Here is a 17,463-nt window from a genome sequence, read left to right as displayed (position 1 = left end):
GGTTTTCATAGTCTACGACCACCCATAAACGCCACCTGCAATGGATGGGAGCTATGAGCACCTCTGAAAATGAGGCCATTCATGTTTCCACCCCATCAGGGCCTGCCTGCAGGATCCCAGCCCCTTTGCATGTGATCTGAAATAGCAGACCCCTGTCCTGCATCCGTAGGAAACCTGCATTCTGGCATCTCAAGTCAGAGATGAACCCAGATCACTGCGCTAAGCACAGTGGATTTGGATGGGACATGGATGGGAGACCTCCCAGGAAAACCTAAGCCACTGCCAAAGTTGGTGCTGATGATTTAGTAGAGGATGCTCTTCCCTCAGGGTCATCAGTGAATGGGTTCCCCAGCCTTGTGCAAAGGGGTGCTGGAGGTGCTCCCTCTTGGATCAGCTGTGGTACCAAAGCCCAGCCTGTTTATGGCCATTACAGTTACTGCAGCATCTTTTCCATGAAATGGGGTGTCAGCCACAGTATCCATGCCAAATTCCACCCTGGGCTCTGCATTCTGCTTCCTTAGAGAGGGCTGTGACTCGCCCGCCCCGCTCCAACCCCACTGGAATTTTGCGGGAGTTCTGATCCAAGTCCGAAGCCGGAAACTTGGTCTCAAATGTCCATACAGATACGATTATCATCCTAAAGCGTTATAGTGCTGCATCCCAGACAGCTGCCATGTTCCACCCCAGAGGCAGCTGCATTCCAACAGTTGGCAAGGTGAGGTGATGTGGGAGGAAAGGTGGGTCTAGACATATACTATCCATGAGCTATGGCCAGCTGGAGCAAAGCCATTTCTGCAGGATGACATCCTGTTTGTCAGTCTGGTTCCTTTACATTGCATCACCTGGATTTTCTGGGGGGAAATTCTACCCATTGCCCCCCCCCCCACTCCTCTCCTTTCCATTCTGCCATGTTATTTTTGGCACCGGCACAGAGCGTGGTGACATGTATTGATTTATTTCATTTTATTTTGCAACAACAAAAATTAACAGAGGGAGGGAGAGAAAGCAAGATGGAGAGCCGCCACCTCTCACAAATACTGCTTCGTCATGATGCTGGTTAATTCTCCTCTTGTTCAGAAATGGACTGAGCCAGCAGCAGAGGTGGGGAGCTGCACACACACACACACACACGCTCTGACTGGCTCTCTAAATCCACATTGCTATCACCACTGGATCCTTTGCAGGCACTGCCTCTGGGGCTGGGAGATACACACACACACACACACACACACAGAGGACTGTCATGCTGTCAGATACACGCCAACAGCACAGCAGCTGAACCCAGCAAGGGCAGCCGGCTGAGGATTTGCTGTGCTACTTCCAAGCAAGAGGCAGAAGGAGGGGAAGGAGAGGCGTTTTGCAGCGAGAAAGGGCAGGGGAGCAGTTATCTGGGCTCCTGGGGCTTGTTGTTGTTATCGTTCTCGGCTTGTTTTTCGGGCTGGGAAACCATGCAGGATTCCTGGAAGAGGCTTCTATAGCCCCAGCTGGGTGAGTCGAGAGGTCTGCCGTGCGATCTCATTGAGCTCGTACTTGACCCTGCCATGGCTCGGCAGGCGTGAGGGGCGGGAGGGCACATTCCAGGCAGATGCTGTTCCACTCTGGTGCCAGTGCCCAGGACTAACCCAACCTGCAGCAAGCGAGTGTGCAGAACCGGCAGGGACTGGAGTTCAGCTGGTATGTTGTTAATAGCATCAACTCTACCTCCTCCTGCCTTCCCTTCCTCATCCTCTTCTTGCTTTGCTTTCTCCCTCCCTTCCCTCCCTGGCTGTTTGTTCTTTGCTCTTCCTTTCCTTCTGTCCAGCCTCTTCCTCATCCCAGGCACCTGGAAAGGGGACAGGCTTGCCAAGTGAGGATGCCCACCCTCCACTGCCAGAAGCATCACCGCCAGCTACGACCAAATGTGTATTTTTCAAAAGTGGCTTCCAAAATGCAGGCCCCACAGACAGCCTTGGCACGTGCTGCCCCTGGGGTGCTGCTGGTGATGTGGGGCGGCAGGGGTATTGTGCTGCTAGTGTGGAGTTAAGGCATTCTAAGCTGGCACTTGGTTGGCAGGAGCTGGTGCTGGTAGTAGGAACCAGGATTCTGGTGCCAGCCGGGCACTGGTTAATAAGAGCCGTCTGGCTGGGCTCTGCTAAGAGGGTCTTGCTGGGCTACGTTGGCCTATTACAGGTTTGAGAGGCTGTTTAAAATATTTTGGTTTTAGCGTTTTAATGCTAAGGGCCAAATTTTCATGTATAGGCAACTAAACAAGGCATTAGCACCTCAGCTTTGGCCCTGCGGTTGGACCTTAGGAAATATAATGAGCAGTTGTGCTCTGAGGTTCCGAACCAAGCATACATGTGACAGGGGTGACAGGTTTGTATAATTTTTGGTGGTGCCCAGAACGGGTCAAACCCCACCCCGCCCACACTTGCCTAAGGCTCTAGGAGGGAGTTTGGGTGCGGGAGGGGGTGTGGGCTCTGGGCTGGGACAGGGGATTTGGGTGCAGGAGGGTGTGCGGGGGTGCGGCTCTGTGAGGAAGTTGGGGTGCAGGCTCTGGGCTGGGGCAGGGGGTTGGGGTGCGGGAGAGGGTGAGGGGTGCGGCGCTTACCTTGGGTGGCTCCCGAAAGCAACCCGCACACCCCTCTGGCAGCGGCTCCTAGGTGGGAGAGGTCAGGGGGTCTCCGTGCATCGCTTCCCATAGGCACCGCCCCCGTAGGTCCCATTAGCCACAGTTCAAGGCCAATGGGAGCTGCGGAGTCGGCGCTCAGGGCGGGGGCAGTGCACGGACATACACACCCCCGCTAGGGCCACAGGGATGTGTCGTCTGCTCCCGGGAGTGGTGCGGAGCGAGGGCAGGCAGGAAGCTGCCTTAGCCCCACTACATTGCCAGTGGTGGCAGTGGCGGCCGGGGGCACTCGGGCCCTTTTAAATCGCCTGGGGGCAGCAGGCGGGGGTGGGAGATGCTGCAGGGGAGGCACGTGGGGACAGCAGGCGGGGCCAGGGGAGAGACCCAGCCCCAAACATTGGTGGAGCCGGGCCCCTGGGTCCTGAATATTCCTGTAGCATGGGCATCACGGGCCCATATAACTCGCCGCCCTGAGGAATTCGGATGTTCTGGGGGCCTGTGTTTGACAAATGAGTTCCCCAGCTCTCATGAGCCCATTCCCCATGGGCTCAGAAATCCAGTCCAGTTCTTCTCCTCCTCTCAGGGCTGCATCCTGAGCCCATTCCAGGTGGGCACAGAAATGCAGCAGATCCAGGCCTTTAATGTCCATTTCCTACAGAGACACATTTTTGTGACTAACAGGAAAGCTACAAGGCAGGCAGGCAGGCTGCCTCCACAGCTGCACAGCCGCAGACTTTCTCTTAGCAACCGGCTCCCTACAGTTGCAAATTCCATGCAGTTTTGGGCTTCTGGGGATGCTCCCATAGGCCCTTATATCATAAGGGAGTTCAGAAGCCTCACCTGGGACCAGCTGATTCCCAGGCCAAAACAGGAATGAGACAAGGGTTTGCACTGTTTGCAACTCAGCCAGAACTTCTCTGTAGAGAGAGTGAATGAGGTAGATGGGAAGAGCCAAGGCCGGCGTCGTGCTAGATGGAAAGCAGGGAATGGCTGTGGAGGAGGACCTAGGTGACGGGCAGGTCTAGGATCTATAGTATGGGGTCAAGAGGGAAATATCTCAGAAGAAAAGTAGACATTTGCTCCCAAGGGCACTGGTTTGAAAGCAGCCCAGATCAGCCGTGACTAGAAGCCATTCCCATCTGATAGCCCCCATGGGCAGTGAGTTTACAGGTCTTAGTTCAGTTTCTAGCAGGACAAGCATCTATATCCCCAAAATCCCCACTGTGGTTGTCCTTAATTTGCCTCCACCCTTATGGGCAGTCAGAGGGAGCAAACAGCCATAGCTTAATAGGCCACTGAGACTGAACTCGCCTCTCATACTAGAGAGGGATCCCTCCGGGGCAGGGGTGAGAGGCATGGGAGATTGCAGCCCATATACTGGGGACATGAGGACATTGTATTGCAGATTTTGGAGGGGATGGGATGGGATCAAGGTCTGATAGGCCCATCTGCCCCTCCCATCACCCATCCTATGGCAGCTGAGGCCGGGACACACAGGCAGATGCCAGTGCCTCCTAGGCTAGAAGAGTGGGGAAACTACCCGCTTGCACAGTGGGGAAAGGGGTACTGGGATCACTGCCTAGATGGGGTGATTCTCATCAGGATCGAAAGACAGAGCTATAGAGCAGCCATGGGGCCAGCCCGCTCATGCGCCTGTCTTAGGGTTTCAAGCATTGTCGGAATGGCTCTTAGATTCTCCCATGACAGGCGGGTTAGGGACAGCAGAGAGAAATGCACGTCCCCCTGGTTGAGAGATCTGAGCTCCAGCCACAACCTCACGGGTTTGAGCAGGAGGTTGGACTAGATACCTCCTGAGGTTTCTTCCAACCCTGATATTCTATGATTCTATGATTCATTGGGACACTGCAAAGTCTCTCGGCTCCAGAGCTTTGTTTTGACTCATGATCAAGGCCTTTAGCAAACTTCTGACCCAGGTCTGGGCTGGGGTTTCAGAGTCCTCCACGTTCCTGCTGGGGGCTCCAATCCAGGGGTTTGGTACAGTCCCATTGGCAGGAAACTGAGAGGGAATGTTGGAAGTACTGCGTCTAGCCATGCCCAGAGCCTGGGCACTGTCACCCAGCTGGGTTGCTGGGACAGAAAGGAAAGAGCCCTTCCCTGTGTGATTCCTCCAGGGTGTGCCAATATATAGCACGGGTTTCCAGAGGCACTTGATGTCCAGGCTCTGGGAGGAGAATGTAGGGGCTTATCAGGCTGGAGTGGACAGGACTCAAGTCTGCAAGGAACTTGGCCTCTCTGCTCAGTCTATATCTCTCCTCCTTTCGCTGCTCTCATGTGTAAAGCCTGGTGCTGCCGACACTTGGCCCACAGCCCCATTTCTCTCCTGGGGATCCAAGCTCCCCAGTCTCCACAGCTGCTCATTCACCAGCGCCCACCCTTATATCGCAATTCCAGCCGTTATTTTGTGTGCCACCGGTGTGCTCGGCCCTCTCTGCGCACCACCCGAGTCTTTGCCCCATGGAGCTCAGAGTCTGGGGGCCGAAGCATGTGGGGGCTGCCATCAGAGCCAACAGATGTGCTGTATGAGCAGGACCGACCCTATGTCAGACAATTCAGTGCAGAGAGAGGTCAATGGAACCGTCCTACAATGGTGCAGTTAGGAATCAGTATCTTTGTTATTAGGGGCTTTAATGAGGGTTTGTTTCTGTTGCTCCTCGCAAGCTGGGTGTGTTGAGCTGGACATTCTCAGCTGGTAGGAAGGCTCAGTTCTTTTGTCCCCCCCAGCCTCCCTATGCCCCTTCTACATCCTCAGCTACTGAGACCGGTTCTGGCCTCTCGGTGAAGCACATGCTGTTAATATACAGAGCTGGCTTGAGAAGCCATTTGTACCCAGAGCAATAGAAGCTGAGAAGGTGGAACTGGCTACGGCTGCCAAGCTGACACAGAGTGAGAGAGGCTTGGGGAAATGCAGGGGACTCCATGACTCCCTCCTGGCGAAGGGATTTGCACATGGTTTGCTCTGACTTGTCTCTAAGGGGAACGCCTGCCTTGTTTGGCAGTTGGTGGGTGTCAAACACCACACCCTCCCGCCCCACTCAGCCAGGGCAGAAATCAAACCATCCCGCTGGGTGTGGGCAGGATCAGTTGAGCTCAGAAACAGTCACTGGCCTAGGAAAGAGCCAAGACTCAACTGTGCTTTGCTGTGGTGGGTGTTGAACTCCACTAACCCTGTCTGGCCCGGGGAGGGCGGGGGCAGCTGTATCCCACCCCAGCTGAAGGGAGAGGGGAGCAGTGTTTGATCCCGACATCATATGCAGGGAAGGCAGGGCCTTGTGTTTATGTGTGTGTGTGCATGTACTTCTATCTAGCTATGACTGCCTAGGAAGAAGTACTGCAGAAAGGGATCTGTGGGTCATAGTGGATCATAAGCTAAATATGAGTCAACAGTGTAGCTGTTGCAAAAAGTAGTGTTTCCTGTTCTGGGCACCACACTTCAGGAAAGATGTGGACAAATTGGAGAAAGTCCAGAGAAGATCAACAAAAATGATTAAAGATCTAAAAAACATTACCTTTGAGGGAAGATTTTAAAAGTTGGATTTGTTTAGTCTGGAGAAGAGAAGACTGAAGCGGGACATGATAGCAGTTTTCAAGTATATAAAAGGTTGTAACAAGAAGGAGGGAGAAAAATTGTTTTTCTTAACCTCTGAGAATAGGACAAGAATCAGTGGGCTTAAATTGCAGCAAGGGTGGTTTAGGTTGGACATTAGGAAAAACTTCCTGTTAGGGTGGTTAAGCACTGGAATAAATTGCCTAGGGAGGTTGTTGAATCTCCATCACTGGGATTTTTAAGATCAGGTTGGACAAACACCTGTCAGGAATGGTCTAGATAATACTTAGTCCTGCCATGAGTGTAGGGGACTGAACTAGATGACCTCTCGAGGTCCCTTTCAGTTCCATGATTCTATCATTCTATTGAGTAAAAAGAACAGGAGTACTTGTGGCACCTTAGAGACTAACAAATTTATTAGAGCATAAGCTTTCGTGGACTACAGCCCACTTCTTCGGATGCATATCATATTCTATTTAGTGTTCACCATGATATCCCAGAGCGATCCCCTGGCTTAGTGCCGTGCTGAGAGTGCCCAGCCAGGATGACATAGACCTGATCTTGGCTACCCATGTGTGCTTCCAGCTCTGTATAAACGCTTTGTAAGGATAACACAGGATCCAGGGGACAGAGCTCTCCTTTGTAGCTTGCTTCTTTGCTCAGAGCAGGAAGGGGCCTGCCAAGGAAACTCGCCCTCCTGAAGAATGATTCCCCGCCCCGTTTTCCACAGACCCAGGGTGTCTCCTGAGGGTGCCGTGTGGTAAGGAGCCAAGCACTGCTTGAATCCAAGGCAGGTTGGGGTCAGCTGATAGGGCAGCTTTGTCAATGGGTTGTGAAGCTAGGGGCAGAGGGAGCCAGGTTTGCTTTGAAGCCCCTCAAAGAACAGCTGGCCTGTCTCCTTCCACCCCATCCACCTCCACAGTGTGCCCAGCAGGACGAGTGCCTTTAGCGCGGCTGCCTGTTTCCAGCCTTGGCTTTGCGTCTCCACAGCAGCAGGCAGGGCTGTTGCTATGGCTGGGGATGTGGAGAGAGCTCTAAGCTTCTTTGAGTCTGCAGCCTGCAAAGGGGCTGCCTCTCCAGGAGGTGTGTGCAGGCGGGTGGCCAGGGAGTCACGGCCCAGTTATCCCTGGCTGAGCTGGGGACGAGGATGCCTGCAGTGCCCTCAGGTCTCTGGGACGTTGGCAGAAAGCAGGGCAGGAGGTGTAGGGGGCTTGAGATCACTGAGCTGGGAATTGGATTGGGGATGTCCCCTGAGTGTAGCTGGGAATGGGGCAGGGCCCCAGTGAGGACATGCGCACAGTGTACCATCCTTATGGGCAGTAAGGGTCCTCCATGGGGGATGGGATCCCATAGGGCATGAGGGCTCCCTGCAGGATTGCCCAGGGAGGGAGTTGCCCGCAGCGAGGGTGATGACACAGGGAACAGGCTGTCAGGAAGTGAAGGGGGTCCCGGAGTCTGAGGCTGCTGGGGTTTGGCTGCTCCCTGCCAGGCTGCAGTCACGGCTGTTCTGGACACATGCACGCTGGGGCATTTGCCCCCACACCCGTGTCTATGCCTCTCTGGGTGCAGCCTTGATCAAGTCCCCTCCCATCCCCTTTACATCATCCCTTAGTCTGTTTCCTTCTGCCCCTAAGAGATGCTGTCATGGGAGGTCTCCCACCCCCCTCGCATACAGGATGATCTGGCTAATCCCATTCTAATCCCAGATTATACATCACAGGAACCTTTTCCTCGCCCTGCTGCATCACAGCCACAGTCTCTCCAGCACCCAGGGGCTGCTAAAAGGGCATCAATCTCCCCTTGCAAGGCCGGGTGGCCATTGGCAAGTTGTGCACTCAGGCACAGTAGAGCGATGGCATTGGAGTCAGCAGGGTCACAGCAGAGAGGAGCAGAATTTGGCCCACTGCGTCCAGCTGACACGCTCTGTTTCCCATCCCTGGTGAGAATGACAGCACTGGATCGGTGGGAGCTAATCTCCCCATGCAGGGAGCCTCAGATGCAACAGTGATGCTCAGTGCATGCCACAGTACTTCGAAATCCTGGGGTGAAAGGCACTGTTTAAATGCAAAGATCCCCCTCCTGCGCTGCCTGAGAAACCTGGCCCTGGTTCTTCTGGGCAAGAGCCACCCATAGCCGTTGCAAACTAGTACAGCACTTCCTTGGCTTGAGGAGCAATGGCTGCTAGTTCCTGCTAGAGCTCAGAAACCAGGGGATTATAGCAGTGTCACAAATATCCACCTGAGTCTCAGGTCTCCTGAACCCTGATGGTGAAAATGGCCCCTCCCATCCCCCTGCTCAGCTCCAGATCTCAAAATGCATTGCCAATGGAGGTCAGATAACACAGTGCAGTGCAAAGAAAGGGCAATATCAAGTTCCCCATTGGAGAAACTGAGGCTCAGAGAAGGGGGGACTGATTTGCCCCAGGTGAGTGGGAGAGCTGGGAATAGAGCCCAGGTCTCACCCTTCTAGCCTGGTGGCTGATCACGGAACACTGCCGCCCATGATCTCAGTTATGCAAACGTCACCTGCTGAGAAAGCACAATGCACCCTAGCCTTCACCCCACCCATCCCGTCTCTCTCTTCTCCTCCTCTCTGCTGCTTTAGCAAAGAGGGGAAGAGACAAGGAGGCAGCCAGAGTGAGCAATAAACACAGGCTCTTATCCTGCAGAGCCTGACCTGGAAGCAGCAATTGACACAAACTTAATTTAGTACCAAGAAGCCTGTGGGGTGTGGGCATGTTGACTGGAGCCACTCCCTCTGCCGGGGAGATTGCGGGCCAGAGCCTGTTTGATGACTGAGGGCTTTGCTGAGCGAGCTTGAAGGGAGCTGTCTGCCTCCGCTCTCCTCTGCCCCATTCCACTGCTCGGCCCGCTGTGAGCGAGAGGCCTCCCCTCTGACCCACTCTGCTAGGGGAAAAAATATCCCACCAGCTGCCAAGTTTTCTGCCTGTGCAGCCCATATTTTAATGTTAATGAGTCATCCTTTTTCCAGCTGGCACCTCTGCCGGGTGATGCTAAACAGCGTGGAAGGAATAGATTGTCAATAGCACCGGGTTAGCATTGCCAGCCTCCCCCAAGGCGTTATTCCAACACATTCGGGAGGGACCAGGGAAGAGAAGCTGGACAAAGGAGGAGATAGATGCCGATAAACCCGGCCAGAGTTGTGGATCTTGTTTCCACATCTCCCCGGGTGCTACTGCCACCTCGCTGCTCTTCTTCTAGCAAAGCAGTTGCACCAGGCACCCTGGATCAAGCTGCCATATAGATCCCAGGAGCCGCTTAATGGGATACCCAAGTCCACACAGTCCCACAGGGCATCCAAATCACTGTCAGGAAGGTGGGCACTTAAGCTAGACCCTAGGTCACCCAAGTCATGCATGTGGCCCAGCCACTCAAGCTGTCACTGAACAGGGAGGCCAAGCCCAAACCATCAAACAGGGCATCCAAACCACTGCCTGGGCACCTGGGCCATTCTGTGGTGACCCCGTGTCAAGTCCCTGCATGGGGCACCCAGTCCTGGGCATGGAATGGCAGCTGCTGCTCCTCCAGCTGGACAGAGACTTCCCATGTAGCTTTGCCCAACCTCACCCAACAGACAGCAGCCAGGTGTGTGACGGTCCAGCACGCTCTGCCCTATGCAGCCGTTCCTTGGTGTTCCAGGGGTGCCGGCTGCTCTTTGCTTAACTGTCCCGGGCCTGTAGCTGCTCTTTCCCTCTGGGGGCTAGTTGCTTGCCTGGGATGCATGGGGGGGGGCAGAGGGGGAGGGGAGCAGGTGCAGAAACCAAAGACACAGGTACCTAGGAGGACATGTGCTCATGCTGCCTGGAGCTGGGAGAGCTGTGTTCTGCTGCAATTGAGAGCCGACTGCCTCAGGGATGGTAATTGACGTGCCATTATCACCGCTCACTCACGGCATTAAGATTTCATTGCTGGGGCTGTGTCTCTAATGGACTCGGCTGGTGTTGGTTGGGGGCTGGGGTGAGTCTGTGCACATAAAACATCCTTTCAGCGGGAAGCTGAGGGACTAGAGTGGGAGCTGTAGCGTAGACTGGCTCAGCTGAAGACAAGGTGGGAAAAATTCCTGTGCCCTGTCTCTACTACAGCTTCCTCCGTGGCACCTGCAGCCATCCAGGTGACTTAAGGCTCCCATTTTTGTCAGGGAAGATGTGAACAACACGTGCAAACTCCCTCCAGGAGAGTAACACACTAGGAGAGAAGAGAGAGGCCCCTAGCCTGAGAATGGAGTGGGAACTGGCTACTGCAGAGAGAAGGAAAAAACTTGAGTTCCTTTACTCCCACTAGTGTCCACTTTCAGTTCTCTTCCTCTGTGGGACCACACCCAGAGCCTGTTCCATATGGGCACAGAAATCCAGCCCAGGTTCTTTTCTTGCCAGGAGGAAACAGGATGCTTTGTGATTAAGGCACTAGACTGACGTTCAGGAGACCTGGGTTCAGGTCCTGGTTCTGTTACAGACTCCCTGTGTGATCTGGGGGCAAGTCAGTTAGTCGCGCTGTGCCTCAGTTTCCCATCTGTAAAATAGGCAGGTTATGAGGATAAACCTGTTAGTGTTTGTGGGATCTCAGGTACTGGGAGGGAAGTACTTGTATGAGGGCCACGCAAGTGCCTTGGTAGACTTGAGTTAGGATGAACCTATGGGGTGGAGATGACACATTGTGTGGAGCACTCCCATGTATTTATTGAATGGACAGGCCCAACAAGGACAATAACAGAACACCACTGGCCATCACATACAGCCCCCAGCTAAAACCTCTCCAGCACATTATCCATGATCTACAACCTATCCTGGAAAATGATCCTTCACTCTCACAGACCTTGGGAGGCAGGCCAGTCCTCACTTACAGACAACCCCCCAACCTGAAGCAAATACTCACCAGCAACTACACACCACACCACAGAAACACCAACCCTGTAGCAAACCTCGTTGCCTACTCTGTCCCCATATCTACTCTGGCGACACCATCAGAGGACCCAACCACATCAGCCACACCATCAAGGGCTCATTCACCTGCACATCCACTAATGTTATATATGCCATCATGTGCCAGCAATGCCCCTCTGCCATGTACATTGGCCAAACCGGACAGTCCCTCCGCAAAAGAATAAATGGACACAAATCAGACATCAGGAATGGTAACATACATAAGCCAGTAAGTGAACACTTCAATCTCCCTGGTCATTCTATTACAGATTTAAAAGTCACTATCATTGAACAAAAAAACTTCAGAAACAGACTTCAAAGAGAAACAGCAGAACTAAAATTCATTTGCAAATTTAACACCATTAATCTGGGCTTGAATAGGGACTGGGAGTGGCTGGCTCATTACAGAAGCAGCTTTTCCTCTCCTCGAATTGACACCTCCTCATCTATTGTTGGGAGTGGACTACATCCACCCTGATTGAATTGGCCCTGTCAACACTGGTTCTCCACTTGCGAAGGAACTCCCTGCTCTCCATGTGTCAGTATATAATGCCTGCATCTGTAACTTTCACTCTATGCATCTGAAGAAGTGAGGTTTTTACCCACGAAAGCTTATGCCCAAATAAATCTGTTAGTCTTTAAGGTGCCACCAGACTCCTTCTTGTTCAGGTAATTGTTTGAGAGAGGAGGGCAGATGGTAAGAAGCCTAGGTAATAAAATGGAGGAATTGGAGCTCTTGGTCCAAGAGCTGAAACCAGATATCGTAGGAATAACAGAAACGTGGTGGAATGGCAGTCACGACTGGAACGCAGGTATGGAGGGGTATGCGCTGTTTAGGAAAGACCGGAACAAAGGTAAAGGTGGGGGGGTGGCATTGTATGTCAATAGTGAAATAAGCTGTAAAGAAATAATAGTTGATGGATTAGATAACACAGAGTCCGTCTGGGCAATACTCACACTGGGTAATAGGACTACTAGAGCCTCTCCGGAGATAGTGCTTGGAGTGTGCTATAGACCGCCGGGATCGACCCAGGATATGGATAAGGAACTATTTAATGTGTTTAGAGAAGTAATTACTAATAGAAACTGTGTAATTATGGGGGACTTTAACTTCCCGGATATAGATTGGGGCACAAACGCTAGTAGTAATAATAGGGCTCAGATGTTCCTAGATGTGATTGCTGATCAATTCCTTCATCAAGTGGTAGCTGAACCGACGAGGGGGGAGGCCATTTTAGATTTGATTCTGGTAAGTAGTGAGGACCTCGTTGAGGAAGTGGTAGTGGGGGACAATTTGGGCTCCAGTGATCATGAGCTAATTCGGTTTAAAATACATGGGAGGAGTAACAGAATTAAGTCAAAGACTAGGGTTTATAATTTTAAAAAGGCCAATTTTAACAAATTAAGGGGACTGGTAAGGGAAGTGGATTGGGCAAACGTATTAATGGATCTAAAGGCAGAAGAAGCCTGGGATTACTTCAAGTTAAAGATGCATGAGCTGTCGGAGGCCTGCATTCCAAAAAAGGGAAAAAGATTACAAAGCAGGAGATTTAGACCGAGCTGGATGAGCGACCAACTCAAAGGGGCGATTAGGAAAAAACAGAAAGCGTACAAAGAGTGGAAGAGGGGAGGGATTAGTAAAGAAACTTACCTTAGCGAAGTTAGAGAATGTAGAAATAGAGTGAGAAAGGCCAAAGGCCGAGTAGAGTTGGACCTAGCGAGGGGAATTAAAAGCAATAGTAAGAGGTTTTACAGCCACATAAATAGGAAGAAAGCAAAGAAAGAAGAAGTGGGACCGCTGAAGACTATTGCCGGAGAAGAGATTAAAGACAATCTAGGCATGGCGCAATATCTCAATGAATATTTTGCATCGGTGTTCAATGAGGCCAATGAAGGTATTAGGGATACTAGCACCACTACAGAGGGGCATTCAGGATGGGGGATTACCGTATCCGAGGTAGAAACAAAACTTGAATGCCTTAATGGGGCTAAGTCGGGAGGACCGGACGATCTTCATCCGAGAATATTGAAGGAATTGGCGCGGGAAATAGCAGGCCCGTTAGCGATAATATTTAATGAATCTGTAAACTCGGGGGTGGTCCCGTTAGACTGGAGAATAGCTAATGTGGTTCCTATTTTCAAGAAAGGGAAAAAAAGTGATCCGGGTAACTACAGGCCTGTTAGTTTAACATCCGTAGTGTGCAAGGTGTTAGAGAAAATTCTGAAAGAGAAACTAGTTGAGGACCTGGAGGTTAGTGGCAATTGCGATAAATTACAACATGGTTTTACGAAGGGCAGATCGTGCCAAACGAATCTGATCTCCTTCTTTGAGAAAGTAACGGATTTATTAGATAAGGGAAATGCGGTGGACCTAATATACCTGGATTTCAGTAAAGCGTTTGATACTGTACCCCATGAGGAATTATTGGTTAAACTGAAAAACATGGGGATCGATATGAAAATCCAGAGGTGGATAAGGAATTGGTTAATGGGGAGAATGCAGCGGGTCGTATTAAAGGGTGAACTGTCAGGTTGGAGGGAGGTTACTAGTGGAGTGCCTCAAGGTTCGGTTTTGGGACCCATTTTATTTAATCTATTTATAACTGACCTCGGAACCGATTGCAGGAGTGGGCTGATAAAGTTTGCGGATGATACAAAGGTGGGAGGCGTTGTAAATTCGGAGGAGGATAGGGATATCCTGCAGGGTGACTTGAATGAGCTTGTGAATTGGAGTATCAGAAATAGGATGAAATTTAATAGTAAAAAGTGTAAGGTGATGCATTTGGGGATGACTAACAAAAATTTTAGTTACAAGATGGGGACGCATTGGTTAGAAGTAACGGAAGAGGAGAAGGACCTAGGGGTCCTCGTAGACCGCAGGATGACTATGAGTCGACAATGCGACGTGGCGGTGAAAAAAGCCAATGCTGTCTTGGGATGCATTAGGCGAGGTATATCTAGTAGGGATAAGGAGGTCCTGCTTCCGTTGTACAAGGCGCTGGTGAGACCTCATTTGGAGTACTGTGTGCAGTTCTGGTCTCCCATGTTTAAAAAAGATGAACTCAAACTGGAACGGGTGCAGAGAAGGGCCACTAGGATGATCAGAGGAATGGAAAACCTGTTGTATGAAAAAAGACTAGAGGAGCTTGGGTTGTTTAGTCTGACAAAGCGAAGGCTGAGGGAGGATATGATTGCTATCTTTAAATATATTAGAGGGATTAATACGAGGGAGGGAGAAGAATTATTCCAGCTAAGTACTAATGTGGATACGAGAACGAATGGATATAAACTGGCCGTGGGGAAGTTCAGGCTTGAAATTAGACGAAGGTTTCTGACCGTCAGAGGGGTGAAATATTGGAACGGCCTTCCGAGGGAAACTGTGGGGGCGACGGACCTGTCTGGTTTTAAGATTAAGTTAGATAAATTTATGGAGGGAATGGTTTAATGGTAAAACATAGTAGTCGAGGAAAACCAAGCAATGGTAGGTAAATTGTACAATGGCTGACAGGGGTCAGGCTGGAGACTCTTGCCTATATGCTCGGGGTCTTACTGATCGCCATATTTGGGGTCGGGAAGGAATTTTCCTCCAGGGCAGATTGGCTGAGCCTCTGGAGGTTTTTCGCCTTCCTCCGCAGCATGGGGCAGGGATCTCTAGCAGGAGGGTTTCTGCCGATTGAAGCCACCTAAAACAGGATTGGGGACTTCAACAGCAGAGTCCAGGGAAGGGGTAGGGACGGTTTTGTGGCCTGCAGCATGCAGGGGGTCAGACCAGATGATCATAATGGTCCCTTCTGACCTTAAAGTCTATGAGTCTATGAGATGGGGACAGGGTGGGAGTGTGGCTTATTGGGCAAAGGAGAGGCCTGGATTTCAATGTGTGTCAGGACTCCTGGGTTCTGATCATGCTGTAAATTGTACGGGCTCCGGCCCTACTGTCTTCAGCAGGAGTTGCATGCAAATGGCTGATGGGATAATTGGACCCTTGGATGCTCTGCCACTGGCTTACTCTTTGCCTCAGTTTCCCTCCTTTACCTCCTCCCGTGGGAACACGAGGCTTAATTCGCTGACATGGGCAGGGCTTTGAGCTCCTTGGGTGGAAGGCTCTATAGAAGCCAGCTTGCAGACGCTGGCTCACAGTGGATATTATCAGATTTCCCTCCTGCTCTCCAGGATATTGGCTCTAGATCCCCCTGGGGTGGAGTGGAGGAGGCAGGGAGTCTGGGCTGTGGATGGAGCTCCTGTTGAAGGAAGGCGACTGGAGGGCAGGTCAGCCCAGACGCTGAGATAGCAGAAACTTTATTCGGAAGCCCTAGGGAAAGAGCAGGATGGAGAAAGAAGCAATTGCCCTTGGGGTCGACAGGGCTGGCCCTCAGCATCCCTGTGCAGTAGGTGGAGGCACTGGGATGGGTTGAGGGTTGTTGGGGAGGGGGGGTTGTTGGTGTTTTAGCAGGAGGGGGGTGGCTATCAGCGAGGAGTCAGGGGGTGCAGAACTGCAGGTCCTAAGCCACTGTCCAGGATGTTCCCCTGGGCTGGGTGGGGCACCGGTGCCTTGCCCACCCTTCTCTCTGCTGTCCTAGTGGTAGCGTGAAGAGGCATCCAGCAGAGCTGGGTGTGTTTCCCCAGCCCCCTTCCCCATGTGGCCACATGCGTTCTTGGCTCGCGGGCCCAACTCCCCGTCTGTTTCAGGAACTTGTGACCTAGCATATCCCTCGCTTATTTATGGCTGTGAGTCTTTTCCATAGCAACCCTCACATGACGCCGCAGAGCGAGGGAGGGGGAAATGCCAGGGGAGAGAAACAATGAGAGATGGAGAGAAAGAAATAGAGGAAGAGTCGTGCTGAGGAAGGGCGAGGGGGAAAGGGGGGATGAAATGCTGGGAGGGAGGGAGAGCGAACGGGGGGATGAGGAAGGGAGGAGAAGAGAGTGAGAAGGTGAGAGTGGGAGAAGGAAGGAAGAGAAGTGCATGAGCCATGCATTATGCCCTCCCTCCCCCATCTCTCTCAGGCCGTAGCTCTCTGGAGGAGCAGGAGGGGCTGCTCCTGCCCTGGCCCCTTGCCCACAGGCTGCTGCAAACTAACATGCTTGGCTGCTGTGAAAAGTCAAACCCCGGATTTCCTGGAGTGGGGGGAGCCGACCTCCTAAATCACCCATGTCAGCCCAGCTTTGTGCACTGAGAACCTCCTGTCCCCAACACTCCCCACCCCCCCCTCCAATATTGTGCTCTAAAAGGTTACTGTGCTGGCAGTGCTCAACGCTGCTCTGTTCTCTAATCCTCTTCTGTGTCTATCCCGCAGGCTGGGGAGAGCCTGGGACATCTTACTTGCCAGTCCCTGCCTGGGCACCACCCTGCTCTGCTAGAGGAGCTGGGAATCTGGTGCACTTTCCCCAACCTCCCCAAAACCTTTCTAGGCGTCAGTAGGTTAAAGTGGCCAAAGGCAGTGATCTAGCTCTCTAGCACCTTTTGCATTCTCGGTTGACTGCGTGAGTGAGAAGAGCTTATTGAAGGAAAACTAACGTTCAGGGATTTTTATTATTTGATTATTATTACGATTATTAATTATGATGATGATTGGTTATTATTATTATTTGTATCCAGGATCCCAATTGTTTTAGGTGCTGCACAAACACAGAGGAAAAAGATGCTCCCTGCCCCCAAAGAGCCCACAATCTGAGTAAAAGCAGGCTAACAGAGTTTTGCATTTATTTCTGAGCATGGTAAAGCCGGGGGCTCTCGTATCTTGTGGCAGTGAGTTCCATAGTCTGGATCCAGCACCTGTCAAGGTTCTGTTTCCTGCACGTGAGTCTCCCCCACTGGTTGAGTGTCACAGCTCCAGTGGACTGGGGCTGCTGTGGAAGGATGTTCCAGTGGTTTGGTCACTAGTCTAGGACTTGGGCGGGGTATAGGTTTAATTCCCTGCTCTGCCACAGATTTCCTGCGTGACCTTGGACAAATTGCTTAGTCTTTCTGTGCCTCAGTTCCCCACCTGTACAATGGGGATATTAGTGCTACCCTGCCTCCCAGGGGTGTGTGAAGGTAAACACCTTTCAGAGTGGGGAGTGCTTGGCGATATCCTGCTGAAAAGAGCTGGGTGTTACTCTTCGTGGGAGGCTGTAGTCATGGGGGAAGAGGCATCTCTCAGGTAGCCAGTGGCAGGCTTTGAATGTCAGGGGAGAGCTCTTGGGCTGGGCTCTATGTTTGCTAGGCAGCCGGTGCAGCTCCTGGCACTCCTGGGCCATGTGGCTAAGCAGATAGGCTGCTGTAGTTTTCTCAGGGCATGTGCCTTCATACTTACATAGAATAAAGTCTGGAGGTCACCAATCGTCTCTGTCTCAGAGGACAGGGCATAAGCC

At 51.9% G+C, this 17,463-nt stretch overlaps 1 protein-coding gene across 1 annotated transcript in view; it reads left to right on the top strand.

Annotated features, from left to right (window-relative positions):
- Positions 1–1,085: 1,085 nt before the first annotated feature.
- Positions 1,086–17,463, top strand: part of DMTN (dematin actin binding protein) — a 36,930-nt gene continuing 20,552 nt past the window's right edge. The window contains exon 1 of the mRNA XM_034759540.1: positions 1,086–1,674. The gene's annotated coding sequence lies outside the window, so the exon portion shown is untranslated. The remainder of the gene's footprint in view (positions 1,675–17,463) is intronic.

The sequence above is a fragment of the Trachemys scripta genome, chromosome 2 (assembly GCF_013100865.1).
Source record: "Trachemys scripta elegans isolate TJP31775 chromosome 2, CAS_Tse_1.0, whole genome shotgun sequence".
NCBI classification, from domain to species: Eukaryota; Metazoa; Chordata; order Testudines; family Emydidae; genus Trachemys; species Trachemys scripta.
This window is presented reverse-complemented; position numbering and strand designations above follow the sequence as displayed.